The sequence below is a fragment of the Orcinus orca genome, chromosome 2 (genome assembly GCF_937001465.1).
Source record: "Orcinus orca chromosome 2, mOrcOrc1.1, whole genome shotgun sequence".
NCBI lineage: Eukaryota > Metazoa > Chordata > Mammalia > Artiodactyla > Delphinidae > Orcinus > Orcinus orca.
In genome coordinates, this window is record NC_064560.1 from 169,405,778 (window position 1) to 169,419,434 (window position 13,657).

Sequence of the window (13,657 nt, forward strand, 5' to 3'; positions counted from 1 at the left end):
CCCTTGAACTCCCTGCTCCAGGCTCCCTTCCCCTTCTGTGTGAGGGTGGGGCACCCTCCCCGCCGCATGGGGTTTAATCTCCGCCAGGCCTCCGAACGCTGGGCCTGCTGCTGTGTGGTCTTCCACACTGATGTGCCCCTGCAGCTGGAACTAGTGAGGAGGGAGGGGATCGTGAGCTTAAAACCCTGGCGCTTCTCAAAACAAAATGAATGACTCCAGCTTTTAATCAGTTTAGGGCTGAGGCCGGGGAATTGCATTTGGTTTTACATCGACAAAGCCCTTTTTTAGGTCTCTGCTGAAACTTCAGAGGAATCTTCAACTGCCTTTTCTGCAAGTGGCCACAGCAGCCTGGGCAGGAGATGCTGGGGCTGGTTCAAGCTGGCCCTGTGGGGAGGAGGCCAGACCCTGGGGCCCAGGGTGGTGATTTGGCCTTTATCAATGGGGCCCCTCTGTCTGCAGTGCCCTCTGGTATGCGTGATCGCCCCTCCTGATCTCCGAAGCCAGGAGAAGCACAGTTTTTGGGACCGTGGCTGTCACTTTGACAGGTGGGCGCCTTCAAAAGTGGGGCTGTACATTTAAGTTTTTTTGTGTGTGTGTGGTACGCGGGCCTCTCACTGCTGTGGCCTCTCCCGTTGCGGAGCACAGGCTCCGGACGCGCAGGCTCAGCGGCCATGGCTCACGGGCCCAGCCGCTCCGCGGCATGTGGGATCTTCCCGGACCGGGGCACGAACCCATGTCCCCTGCATCGGCAGGCGGACTCTCAACCACTGCGCCACCAGGGAAGCCCCTGTACATTTAAGTTTTAAAAACGAATTTCTATGTTAAGACTGTTAGAAGAGCTTGCTATTTATCAGAACTCAGCTGTGAAAGAATATATTTGTAAAACAAAGAATCCTGTTCCATTCTCTGCTCTCCCACCCGCGGCCCTGTCCAGATTTTTAGATACCAGGATGTTCTAGGATCTGTAATCGTGGTAAACTGACTTAGTGTAAAGTAGTGAAGGATGAGTGGTACCCCTGGCCTAGGGTTGCTACATTTAGCAAATAAAAATACAGGAAGCTCAGTTGAATTTGAATGTCTGCTAAACAATGAGTAAATTTTTAGTATTAGTATGTCCCTTGCAATAAAACACGGTTATACAGTATTTGGGACATACTTATTGCGTTGTTTATCTGACATTCACGTTTAACAGGGCAGCTTGTATTTTTCTGGCAGCTCTGGTCTGGTCCTCTTTCACATGAAGCCCTGCAGAGCTTTTTCCCTCCTGATCTCTTCTAGGGCCTCTTCTTTATATCCTGTGGTGCTTCTGGGACTTCGGCCTCCCTGGGGCCCTGTTGTCCCTCTACCTTTTGGTGTGGTTGTAATCCCCTCACGTCTTAGTCTGGGGTTTCTCTACTCATCTCCTCCTTGTTCAGTCCTACTTGTAGGCATTGGGCTGGTCAAGATTCAGTCACGGGTCTTGAGGACTAAAACCAGTAATGCCAATTTAGTAACCCCGTACTATGTGCCGGCACTGTCAGCTGTTTTATCAATGTTAATCCCTTTAGCCCTCACAATAAAACTACAAGGAAGGCATTCGTGTGTGTGCGCATGTGTGTGTGGTAACAAATATATATAACATAAACTTTTCCTTTTTAAAGAAATTGAGGTATAATGGGCACACAGCATTGTATTAGTTTCAGGTGTATAACATAATGATTTGATATTTGTGTGTGTTGTGAAATGATCACTACAGCAAGTCTAGTTAACGTCTGTCACCATACATAGCTATGGAATATTTTCTTCTTGGGATGAGAACTTTTAAGATCTACTCTCTTAGCAACTTTCAAATATACAGTACAGTATTATTAACGATAGTTGCCTTGCTGTACCTTACATCCTCATGACTTATTTATTTTCTAAATGGAGGTTTTTATCTTTTGACTCCTTTTACCCATTTACCCACGCCCAACCACCCATCCCTGGCAACCACCCATCTGTTCTCTGAATCTATAAGCTTGACTTTGTTCTTGTTGTTGTTTTAGATTCCGCATATAAGTGAGATCATATGGTAAGTCAGTTTTTGCATCTGACTTATTTCACTTAGCATAATGCCCTCAAGGTCCATCCATGTTGTCCCCATATGTCAAGATTTCATTCTTTTTTATGGCTGCGTAGTATTCCACTGTATATAAAATTTACCATTTTGACCATTTTTAGGCATATAGTTCAGTGGCATTAAGTATATTCACCTTGCTGTGTACCCATTACCATCATTTATCTCCCAAACTTTTTCATCTTCTCAAACTGAAACTGTGTACCCACTAAACAGTACTTCCCATTTCCCCTTCCGCCAGCCCCTATTTTCTGTCCATGAATTTGACTATTCTAGGTACCTCATATAAGTGGAATCATCCAATATGTGTCCTTTTGTGTCCCACTTATTTCACTTAGCACAATGTCTTTAAGATACACCCATATTGTAGCTTGTGTCAGAATCTCTTACCTTTTTCAAGTAGAATAATCTTCCACTGTATGTACACATACCACACTTTGTTTATCCATTCATTTGTCGACGGACCTTAGGCTATTACACCTTTTGGCTATTGTAAATCAGGCTTCTCTGAACACGGGTGTACAAATATCTGTTCAAGTCCTTGCTTTTGCTTCTTTGGGGTATATGCCCAGAAGTGGAATTGCTGAGTCATATGGTAATTCTATGTTTAATTTTTTGAGGAACCGCCATACTGTTTCACACAGCAGTTGCATCATTGTACATTCCTAGCAGCAATGCACAGGGTACCAGTTTCTCCACGTCATTCCCAATGCTTATTTTCTGTCTTTTTTTAATAAAATAATGGCCATCCTGATGGGTGTCAACAAGGAAGGCACTTTTAATTACAATATCACAAATGAGGAAACTGAGGCTCAGAGAGGTAGAATGACTTGTCTGTGGTCAACCAGCAAGTCACAGAGATGGAATTTGAACCAAGGTTTGTCTAACTCCCAAATTGGGACTCTTAACTGTTATATTTCCTACCTCTAATACATGCTTCCAAATGCAAGTTTTTCTGTCTTTGTGCAGATGTCTAATTGTGCAAGACATCTGGTAAAAGCACAAACGTAGGAATGAAATACGTCCAAGGAGTTTTTACATGTTCTTATTGGAAATACACCTCTCACTTGGGAAAACGGTAATAGCAAATAACTTCTCCTTAATCTGCATTTCATTCTAGTCAATTTTCAAATTATTTATTCAATTTGGCCGCCCCATAGCCCTTTACCTCAATGTCATGTGGCCATTTAACAGGTGTGATTGAGCATGGATTTTGACTTTGGGGGGGGTAAGGTGGAGAAGCCAGAAAATAGAAGATACGGACTCCAACCTCGAGATGTTTGTGATCTAACTGGCCAGAGAGATGCGGCCACCTGAGAGGCATTATCCAGCAGCACAGACACAGGGCCACAGGAAGTGGTGGGCTGCTGGGAGGATGAAATTCGGGAGGGCTGGGGCTGATTGCAGTGACCTTGTGGACAGTCAGGGAGTGCTCCTGGCCGAAGGCAGGCTGCCTCCTTGGCTGGGTGCAAAGCCTGGCAGACAGTTCATACTACAGAAGGTGGCTATGGTTGGTGTTGCCCTACTTTTCTAGACCCTTCCTGAGTGTACAGAGGCCATCACTCCCAGATTGCACCATTAGCTTTGAACCTAGGTCCCATGGAGACTACATGGCTCCTGCCTCTGGCGCCAGCCGGGCTGTTCGACTGCCTCATAGGAAAAGCTCCATCTGGTTTTCCAGTTCTTCCAACGCAGGCTAGTGGTGATGAGCATGGGCTTTGGGGTCAGACATGTTCAGGTTGAAAACAACTCTGCCACTGTAGCTGTGTAACCACAGGAAAATGTCTCAGCCTCTCTGAGTTTCAGTTCCCTCCTCTGAAACATGGGAATTATATCAGGGATAGTAATGTTGTCATGAAGATGAAATGAGATGTTTGTAAATTGCTTGGTATATCGTAAAAGTCATTAAAATGCATATACATGTAAAGTGGAAAAAACCCACTAGATTTATATTTATTTCTCCCTGTTGTTGGACAGTTTTGTCACTTTAGCTACATCATCACGGCCAACCTCAGTGGGAGGAAGAGGCCAGCTGACTTGTGGAAGAGGAGAGAAGATGGTCTAGGTGAGGATGGAGGCTGACTTCTCTTCTGATCTTGCTGCTGGTGCAGGTGCTGAGATGGGCTGCTGCCTTCTCCCCGCCCCTAGCCACACACAAGCCACTGGGCCTCCCCTAAGACCTGAGCCCTGGGGCCCAGCTCTCTGCCTGTCCTGGTTCTCTCACACAGACACCCCAGGGTGGGAACAGCTCCAGGAGTTTTGTGAGTCAGAAAGGCCCCAGCCCTGTCACTGCCCAGACACAGAACCGGGGTCCCTCTACTTCTCCAGTGGCCAAATTCCTCTAAAGGAGCAAAGCTGCTTATAGCACGAAAAAGGGCTTGCTATTCTCTTTTTCCCAGGACACGATGCCTACTGACCCTTCATTTACGTGACTAGAGGGGACTGGAGTGACTCTTCGGAAACAAGGCTATCTATTTTGAGGTGGGCGCCTGCACCCCAAGCTAGCTGGCAAATTACCTTGCTAAAGAAGACGAAAACCACAGAGCATTCTACTACAGTGCACGATTTTATTTATTACTCCCAGCAGCTCTGTGAAGACTTTACGATCCCTCTTTGGTAGAGATGGAAATTGAACTCCCAGGGGCCTGGATTGGAATCCAAGTGCTCCGTCTCCACCCTCAGGACTATTCCACTGCCCTAGGCAGTTTCTTAAATGAGATCAGACTGTCCCTCTGCCACCCCGGGAGCCCATTCCAACTTTCTGTTAAACGGAGAAAGCATTTCTGATGGTTTTAGACAGCTCCTTATTCTAAAGACCTCTAAAAGCATTCTTTCTCCTAAACTGCAGTCTACCGTCATTAACTAGTCTCCTCTCTGGCTTGCTGGCATCAGCCCACTCTGCTGTTCTGCGCGAGGCCTCCAGGTAGAGCAAGAAGAGCCCTGAGATTGATGTCTGGAGCTGCAGTTACTTTATCGTGATGCGGTTTCAACTTGTGTTTTGGTTTAGAGTCTCCAAATGGCATATTCTTTTTTGCTTCTCCCCAATAGCAGATTCTAAAACAAGGAATTTCAGTGCAAGTAGTTTATGTGGAGGGGATCCAAGGGAGCACGGTAAGGCAGTGGGGAAGTACAACAGGGAAAGGAAAAAGGACAATTAATGGTTCATTAATGAGAGGGCTGCTGCTGTGGGCAACTAGGGCTTAATCCTGTTGGGGGCCCACTGACAGACTGTGGGACACACCTCAGAAGGACACACCTTGCTGGGGGCGGTGAGGAAGTTGGGGAATTTACCCACTAATTCTGGTTCCGCATTGGTTGAGGGTTGCACCTGGGGGGTGGGTGGGTGGCTATTATCTTCCAGACACTTCCAGCTGCTCTCTACAAAGGATGAGCTGGTACCTATAGCCAAAGGAAACCCTCAGGCAGAAGTCAAGGGGATGTGGGTCGGACATGAATAGTATCTGCTTCAGGTCCTGTCACTGGTGCCACTTCTCCCAAATCTACTGGGTTAGTTATATTAATACCATCCAGGTTCCACTGGATCCAATTTTGTTGATTTTCTTAAAGCACTTGTATCTTTTATAAAGCATTTCTTGTAAGTATCTTTTCTTGACTTTTATTCTTTTAAAGATATCTTCCAAAGCACAAAGATAAAATTAACTTATTTTTAAAAGATAGAATAAAACTCATTCTATCTTGCAATTATGATATGGGTACATGGGAACTCTTTTATAAATGTAAGATACATTATGAGATCTTAGTGATCTTATTTTTTCTTATGTTGTGAAACATTTTGCTATTTTATCACCCTAGGACTTATCTTACCATTACTCATCAGTTATTCCCAACTATGCTGAAAAAGACTAAAAATAATACGAAAACTGAAGAATGATGGAATTACCTAGAAGAATAGTGCAATAGTGTCATAAATCATCAGTATTTTATCATCCTTCAGGTTTCTTAATTCACTACCTAAAGTATTACATCATCTTCCAAGAAGATGTAAAAGACTGGAGACACCATCTTTGTGGTCTGCACTTACCTTTCATTGGAAACAACTGAAAATTCTGACTTTTCATTTTCTACTTATACAGGCAACAAGAAAAAAATTGATAGAGGAAGAGGCTTCAAAATTATTACATAAATCAAAAGATGAATGCAAAGAGACAGTAGCGTTCTAGAATATAAGCAAATGATAGTGAAATTGATTATGTAAGAGAAATCTTAGCCTCTGAATCTTTAGATGATAATATCCTAGATGATTTTTCTCAAACTCAATTATCAGTGAATTAAGAATATATTTTAAGGACAAAAAGGAAATATGGTACTTTCATCCATTTATTCACTCAATAAGATAGACTTAATTACACAATATTTTATGACAAGAGCCTGAACCTTCCTATTTTGCAAAAACGACGTATGATGATATTCATTAATCTTCTAGATTTTTGTGCACCAAGATTTACTTGTAGTGTTTTTTTAAATGGACAAATGTTGAAGGCAGGTGTCTATGCAAAGAATAAACAGATGATGTAGGAATGAAAATGTTAATTGGATTGAAGATTTTAAATTATGTTTCTGAACCTGGAAATGAAAATGTTTTGCAATTATGGAGCAAAGAAGATGGCCATACTCTCTTCAACAAAATTATGAGCCACCAAAACTTTCAAAAGTACTGTTTTGATGATGCAAATGCAGACAGAGGAGCCATAAGGAATGATAAGCTAGACCAATTAGAGATACATTTGAAATCTGGAATCAGTATTTACAAGATGAATATGTTCCAGGCTGGTGACATTTGATGGTTTCAGTCAAAATTTGTTGTCTACTTCAGGTATGTTACCTTCAAAACTAGGAATATATGGAATACAATTTTGGGTTTATTATATTTAAATTCTTGTTAACAGTTCTGACAGAGTTGTTTTTCACTATCTGTGGTCATCAGTCTCCAAGACGGCTCCCACTGAGCCCCGCCTCCTGGCATTTACACCCCTAAAGTCCCTTCCACATTGTACCAGGTTGGCCTGTGTGACCAATAGAATATGGCAGAAGTGATGGTATGGCACTCTGGAGATTAGGTTATCAAAGCCTGTGGCTTCCATCTTGGGCTCTCTCTCTTGCTCTGGGGAGAAGCCAGCTATCTTGTGAGGACCCATGTGGAGAAAAATGGAGGTATCATGCCAATAGCCAGTGAGGAACTGAGGCCTGCTAACAACTGTGGGAGTGAACTTGGAGGTGGGTCTTCCAGCCTTAGATGACTGTAACACTGGCTGCTAGGTTAACTGAAACAAGAACCAGCTACATAATTGATGGGGTCCAGTGTAAAATGAAAATGGGAGTTCCTTGTTAAAAACTTATTATAAATTCAGCAACCACAGAATATTAAGCTAAATGTGGAACCTTTTTTTTTTTTTTTTTTGTCCGTACGCGGGCCTCTCACTGCTGTGGCCTCTCCCGTTGCGGAGCACAGGCTCCGGACGCGCAGGCTCAGCGGCCATGGCTCACGGGCCCAGCCGCTCCGCGGCATGTGGGATCCTCCCAGACTGGGGCACGAACCCGTCTCCCCTGCATCGGCAGGCGGACTCTCAACCACTGCGCCACCAGGGAAGCCCTAAATGTGGAACTTTTTATGACTGCACAGCTTGCACGCTTATGACGCTGGCCCTGGCTGTGACCTCAGAGACCCTGAGCCAGAACTACCCAGCTGAGTCCCTCCCAGACTCCTGACCCATAGAAACTACGAGATAATGTTTGTTGTTTTAAACTAAGTTTCGGGGGTAAGTTGTTACATAGCAATAGATAGCTAATACACTATCCCTTTATTCCTACCTCTGTAAATTATTTGTAAAATGACTTAAAAATATAAAACGTAAAATGAGTCCATCAGACTCAGATGGTGAGTGGTGGTAACTATCTTTTCTGGGATACTGAGAGTTAAAGGGATAAGAGTGACCAAGTTAGTTGAAAATTTACTGCTATGTTTTCTCTTGCCTCTGTGCCTTTGCGCATGCTGTTTGCTATGCCCAGAATGCTCCCCTCCCCCAATCTTTGTACAGCTTAAAACCATACATCCTTTAAATCTAAACTTAAACATCACGACCGCAGGAAAGTTGACTCTCCAGACTGAGTTAGGTGCCTTTTTTTTTTTTTTTTTTTTGCGGTACGCGGGCCTCTCACTGTTGTGTCCTTTCCCATTGCGGAGCACAGGCTCCGGACGCGCAGGCTCAGCGGCCATGGCTTACGGGCCCAGCCGCTCTGTGGCATGTGGGATCTTCCCGGACCGGGGCACGAACCCGCGTCCCCTGCATCGGCAGGCGGACTCTCAACCACTGTGCCACCAGGGAAGCCCTAGGATGCCAAAACTTTTGATGTGCAAGCCAAATTTCAAGACTACCCTTGGTAAAGTAATCTACGTGGTTAAGCCTCAGTCCTTCATCTGCACAACGGGACTAATAATACTGACTTCATATGCTGAGCCTGAGGGATGAGATCATGTAGGGAAAGTGCTTAGCAAAAAATTCAGCTCTTGATGGAATAGGGTGGATTGGGCTCAAGTTCCGATTCTGCTATTTGTTTCTGGCTGAGTTACATAACCTCCCCAAGTTTCTGTTTCTTCATTAACAAAACGGGGGAAATGATGGTACCTACCTTGTAGAGTAAATGCAAGAGTGTGTGTTAAAGTCTTTGTGTTACTGCTGTATTAGTGATTTTGAAACCAGGTCACAGAAAAGTAACCAGGTGAAAAGAGAGATTTCCCTATAGGTGGATGAGGGAGGGAAAGAAACAGAAACAGAAGAATACAGACCACAACCAAGAATATTTTCACAAAGATAGCATTATTCCCGATGGTCCTAATTGACTGCTGGTCTCTTCAGGGGGCTTCTTTCTTGCCACCCTGACACTACGTGGCTTGAGCTTCATCCAAGTATGTTCTCAGATCCTCCCACTTGAAGGTGCCTAAGAGAGGGAAATACCAGAAGTAAATTTTTGTGGCATCAAGAGTCTGCATGTCTGGCCCTAAGGTTATTAATGTTTTGAGCATGAGGGAGCTAGATGTGCAGAGCTAGAGGAAAGCCACAACTAAACACTCTGGACTGCATTGCATTGTCCATGGTTCCTTCGCTTGGCAGCTCAAGATATGTTAATGATGATCATGATGTTGATGATGTTATGTTAACAAGGATGGCCCCTACTGCCAGATGGCCCCAGGATTTTCTCCTTCCTTGGTAACATAAACCCGGATTTTCAGCTGGATACATCTGGCCACCTTGAATTAAGAATACAATTTTTTTTTTTTTTTTTGCGGTACGCGGGCCTCTCACTGTTGTGGCCTCTCCCGTTGCGGAGCACAGGCTCCGGACGCGCAGGCCCAGTGGCCATGGCTCACGGGCCCAGCCGCTCCGCGGTATGTGGGATCTTCCCGGACCGGGGCACAAACCTGTGTCCCCTGCATTGGCAGGCGGACCCTCAACCACTGCGCCACCAGGGAAGCCCAAGAATACAATTTTTTTAGCCTTATTTGTAGCTAGATGTGGTCATGTCACTAAGTTCTAACCAATGAGATATAGTGAAATGTGACTGCTGGGAGTTATCCTTAAAGAGAGGGGCATGCTATTCTTTTCCCCTTTTTCCTCCCTGCGGGCTGGAAAACAGATGTGATGGATAGAGCTTGAGCAGCCATCTTGGACTATGAGGGAGAAGCTGCTTATTAAGAATGACAGACTGATACTAGAAGGAGCCTAGGTTAGAGAGCGCTATCCTAGACTTTGAAGGGAGTTTGTGTGCAAAAGAGATAAATAATCTTCTAAATTGTTTGTCATTCTAATTATTTTTGTCTTGTATATATATATATATATATTTTCAGCTTTATTGAGGTATAACTGACAAAATTGTAAGATATTTAAAGTGTACAATATAATATATATACATTATGAAAGGATTCCCCCCAACGAGTTAATTAACACATCCATCACCTCACATATTTACTTTTGTTTGTGTATCAGTTGTCATGTATATTTAAAGTGTAAGGACTGACCTTACACAATCTCACCTGCATAATGGGACTAATAATAACTACCTCAGCCCAATGTTGGTGTTACAGCAAGTTGTCATAAATTCAGAAACAGACCCCAGGATTCTTGATGTCCCAGGCTTCTGAGCTCAGTAGGATACTTGAAAAGAGTCCTGAACTTTAGACATCACTCACCTTTCTCTGTCCGTAGTGGTGTCACAGGTGAAGCAAGTATGAATCAAGGTATGTTTATATTATAGAAGCACTTTTTTCCGAAGCACTATTAAAGACCTACCTTCCTGAAACCTTCCCTGCCCATTAGGTTTATAGTGGGTCCCTGCTCTCTGAGTCCCCAAAACACACTGCAGTCTTTGTTCTTAAATACGGTCTCCAGGTATCTGTTTGCTGTGTCTTAAATTAGATTATAACCTCTCAGAGGGCAGGGTGTACATCCGAAGATCTCATAATAATGAGCATTGTGCTGGGCACAGAAGGGGATTCATCAAAATGCTTGTTAAAATGAATAGAAAGATTCGACTCTGAATATGAGACAAGACTCCTGGAGTGGGGCTTCCCTGGTGATGCAGTGGCTGAGAGTCCACCTGCAGATGCAGGGGACACGGGTTCGTGCCCCGGTCCGGGAAGATCCCACATGCCGCGGAGCGGCTGGGCCCGTGAGCCATGGCCGCTGAGCCTGCGAGTCCGGAGCCTGTGCTCCGCAGCGGGAGAGGCCACAGCAGTGAGAGGCCCGCGTACCGCAAAAAAAAAAAAAGACTCCTGGACTATACAAAACATATATTGAAATGGGCGTTCCTAGCTAGTACTAAATATTTGAGGCCCTCAGACTTCAGTATGGGATATAAAGTATTATTTTTCTTCACTGAAATATCCCCTTGCAAACAGAAGTCCCACAGGACAAGGAGCATGGCTGAAACTGGACAGACCAGATGCCAGGAGAGCTAGATTTATTTTTGGACCATAAGCTTGGCCTCCAGGGAAAGAAGGAACTTGTCAATTTCACTTTTTTGCTTGGATCAGACGATTGAGCCTGGCAGAGAGACACTCTTTGGGACTAGTAGTTCTCTGGAATTTCTAAACTTCTCTGGGCTTGGGAGGAGTTGGGAGAAGAAAATGCATCATTTGAATGATGGCCATGGTTACGGCAGGCCTCGCATGCCAACCAGAGGGAAAGAAAATACTTGCTGAGCAAAGTAACTGGAAAGCAGTTACTCATATTTTAAACTAGGCTACATGGTTGAAATCCAGAATAATGTAGACTTTTGGACCAGCGACTACTTGGAAATAAGCTTTCTGGCTGGAGAGCAGCCTCTGGTGTTGTGGATGGAAAGGACTATTGCACTGTCTTTTCCCTCGGTGCTTTGTGCTGCCAGATGCTGGGGGGGGGGGGGCGGCATGTCAAGCATTTACTTACTCCAGTAGATGTCTCAATAATTCCAGCAACAGAAAGGAGTTGACCACTTTGATGGGGGTGCATGTGGCCATGTGGTAGAGTCAGGACAAACCCGTCAGACTGCTGAGCCTGAGAGTGACATTTTCATCCCTCCAAGATCCTGGTGGAGGAGCACTTAGGCGGACACAGGGAAATTGATGTAAGTGCTTCACAAGGCACAGGCGAAATGGACAAGTCCAGCTGGGCAAATTCCCAGGATGCCAGATCATAAGGGCTGTTTCCAGGAAGGGCTGACCCTTGCTGGAAGGGCTGACCCTTGCTTTTCCCTGAAGCTCAGTGATGCTAAGAATCTCAGCTCCCTTGCAGGCCACTGAAAAAATTCCCAGTAAGCCCACAGGAACTGTTGAACCCTACAGCATTTGCGATTGCAATTATCAGATGATGGAGGAAGAATTAGACTCTGAAAATCTGGGCTTGAATCTTCCCTGTCATTTACCAGCCAAATGAGGCCAGGCAAGTCCCAATCGCATGGAGTATCCGTTTACTTACCTGTAAAGTTGGATCTCTCTGTCTACTTCACAGGATCGTTCTGAGGATAAAATGAGATGAGGCATTTGTCCTGCCCTCTTCATATGCCAGATGGTGATATTTATAACTTAGTCATCCTAAGGGCTTTATATACTCCATCTCCTTCAATCCTGAGAACACCTCATAAGGTGGACACTATTTTTATCCCCATTTTACAGACAGGAAAACTGGATCCCAGATTAAGTAAAGCGACTGATGCAAGGTTACACCACTAGGTGGCAGACCCAGGATTTGAACCCATCCTGACTGGCTCCAGAGAGCATGTCAGACTGTTGCACTATTTCCCAGCAGAGGAAGACAAGCGATTCTCTTAGAGCAGTTCTTCATTTTTGTTTGGAGAACAACCAGTACTTTGTTATTGTTTCAGCATCCAGTCAGGGCTTTCTGATCTGAGGGCTCTGGGGAAAGTTGAAGCCTTTTAAGCTTCAGGTCTGCTTTTTAGAAGGATGGCTAGCTGCCTGGTGGAGGCTGGATGGCAGACAAGGGGAGTGGGCAAAAGTGAGTGCAGGAGTTGGGGGAGAAGCTTGTTTCTACAATCCAGGAGAGCAGCAGTAAGGGAAAGGAGTTAACCTTTGTCTGGACCTCTCAAGCCCACAGGGAGAGGAGTTAAATTCTGCCACTGCTTCCAGGCTGGCTGGAGAAAAGTATCCCTCCCCTTGAAGTGAGTGGTCCATAGCAATGAAAATAAACACTAAGGGCTGTATTCCACATAAGAAGGTAAACCATGGTTCTCTTGGGTTGAATGCAGCGGACCACCTGGTTCCGTTGAGAAGCTGGTGTGATGTGTCTGTGACCATTCCCAAGATGAACCCCTGGGGAGTGCCCTGGGCAGAGCCTTTCAACATCCTACGGGCACTCAGGAGAGGTCTCCCTCCCTCCTCTGACCCATCTCTGGGGTCTTTGCACCCACAGACTACCCCTCCTACCAATGTTTTTTCCTCTCTCTCCCCCCACCAGCAAACCAGCTCCCCTCTAACCTCTCCTCCCAGGGCTCCTAGGCCACAGAGAGGCTGCCTGTTGGCCTTCCAGTTCCAGGCAGGGAGCCAGGACGCTTGGGTTCTAATCCCAGATCCACCACAGGGCCACGGGTCGGCATCATCCCATACCCACAGGGGCCCTCTCCAGCAAGGAGATGCCCAGCACGTGCTTTCTCTCTCTTCTCGACTCTGCTCCCGGGGCAGCCGCTGTAGGACCTAAGTGTGTCACCCGCTGGAATCTTGTTTGCAAGCAGCGAATGCGCCTAATCCCCACGCCGAACCCCGGTCACAGCCAGCGCTCTGTGCAGATGACCTGGCGACTTCCCAGTTGTTCTTGGTGTTGTTGCAGCCAGGAGGCAGATTTCTGAACCCCTCTGCGCCCTAGTACCCTCATCTGAAAAAACGAGGCGAGGAGTGTTTTCCCTGCCTATTTCATCCGGCCGACAAGTCACGTACTCGTGCAGAAAACTGTACATGCTTAAGGTGTTATCATTAGCCGGGCGGGCATTCTGGTAGGTTCAGGCGGCTGGAGCTCTCGGAGGCTTCACCAGACCCAAGGGCCAAGAGGAAGTTCC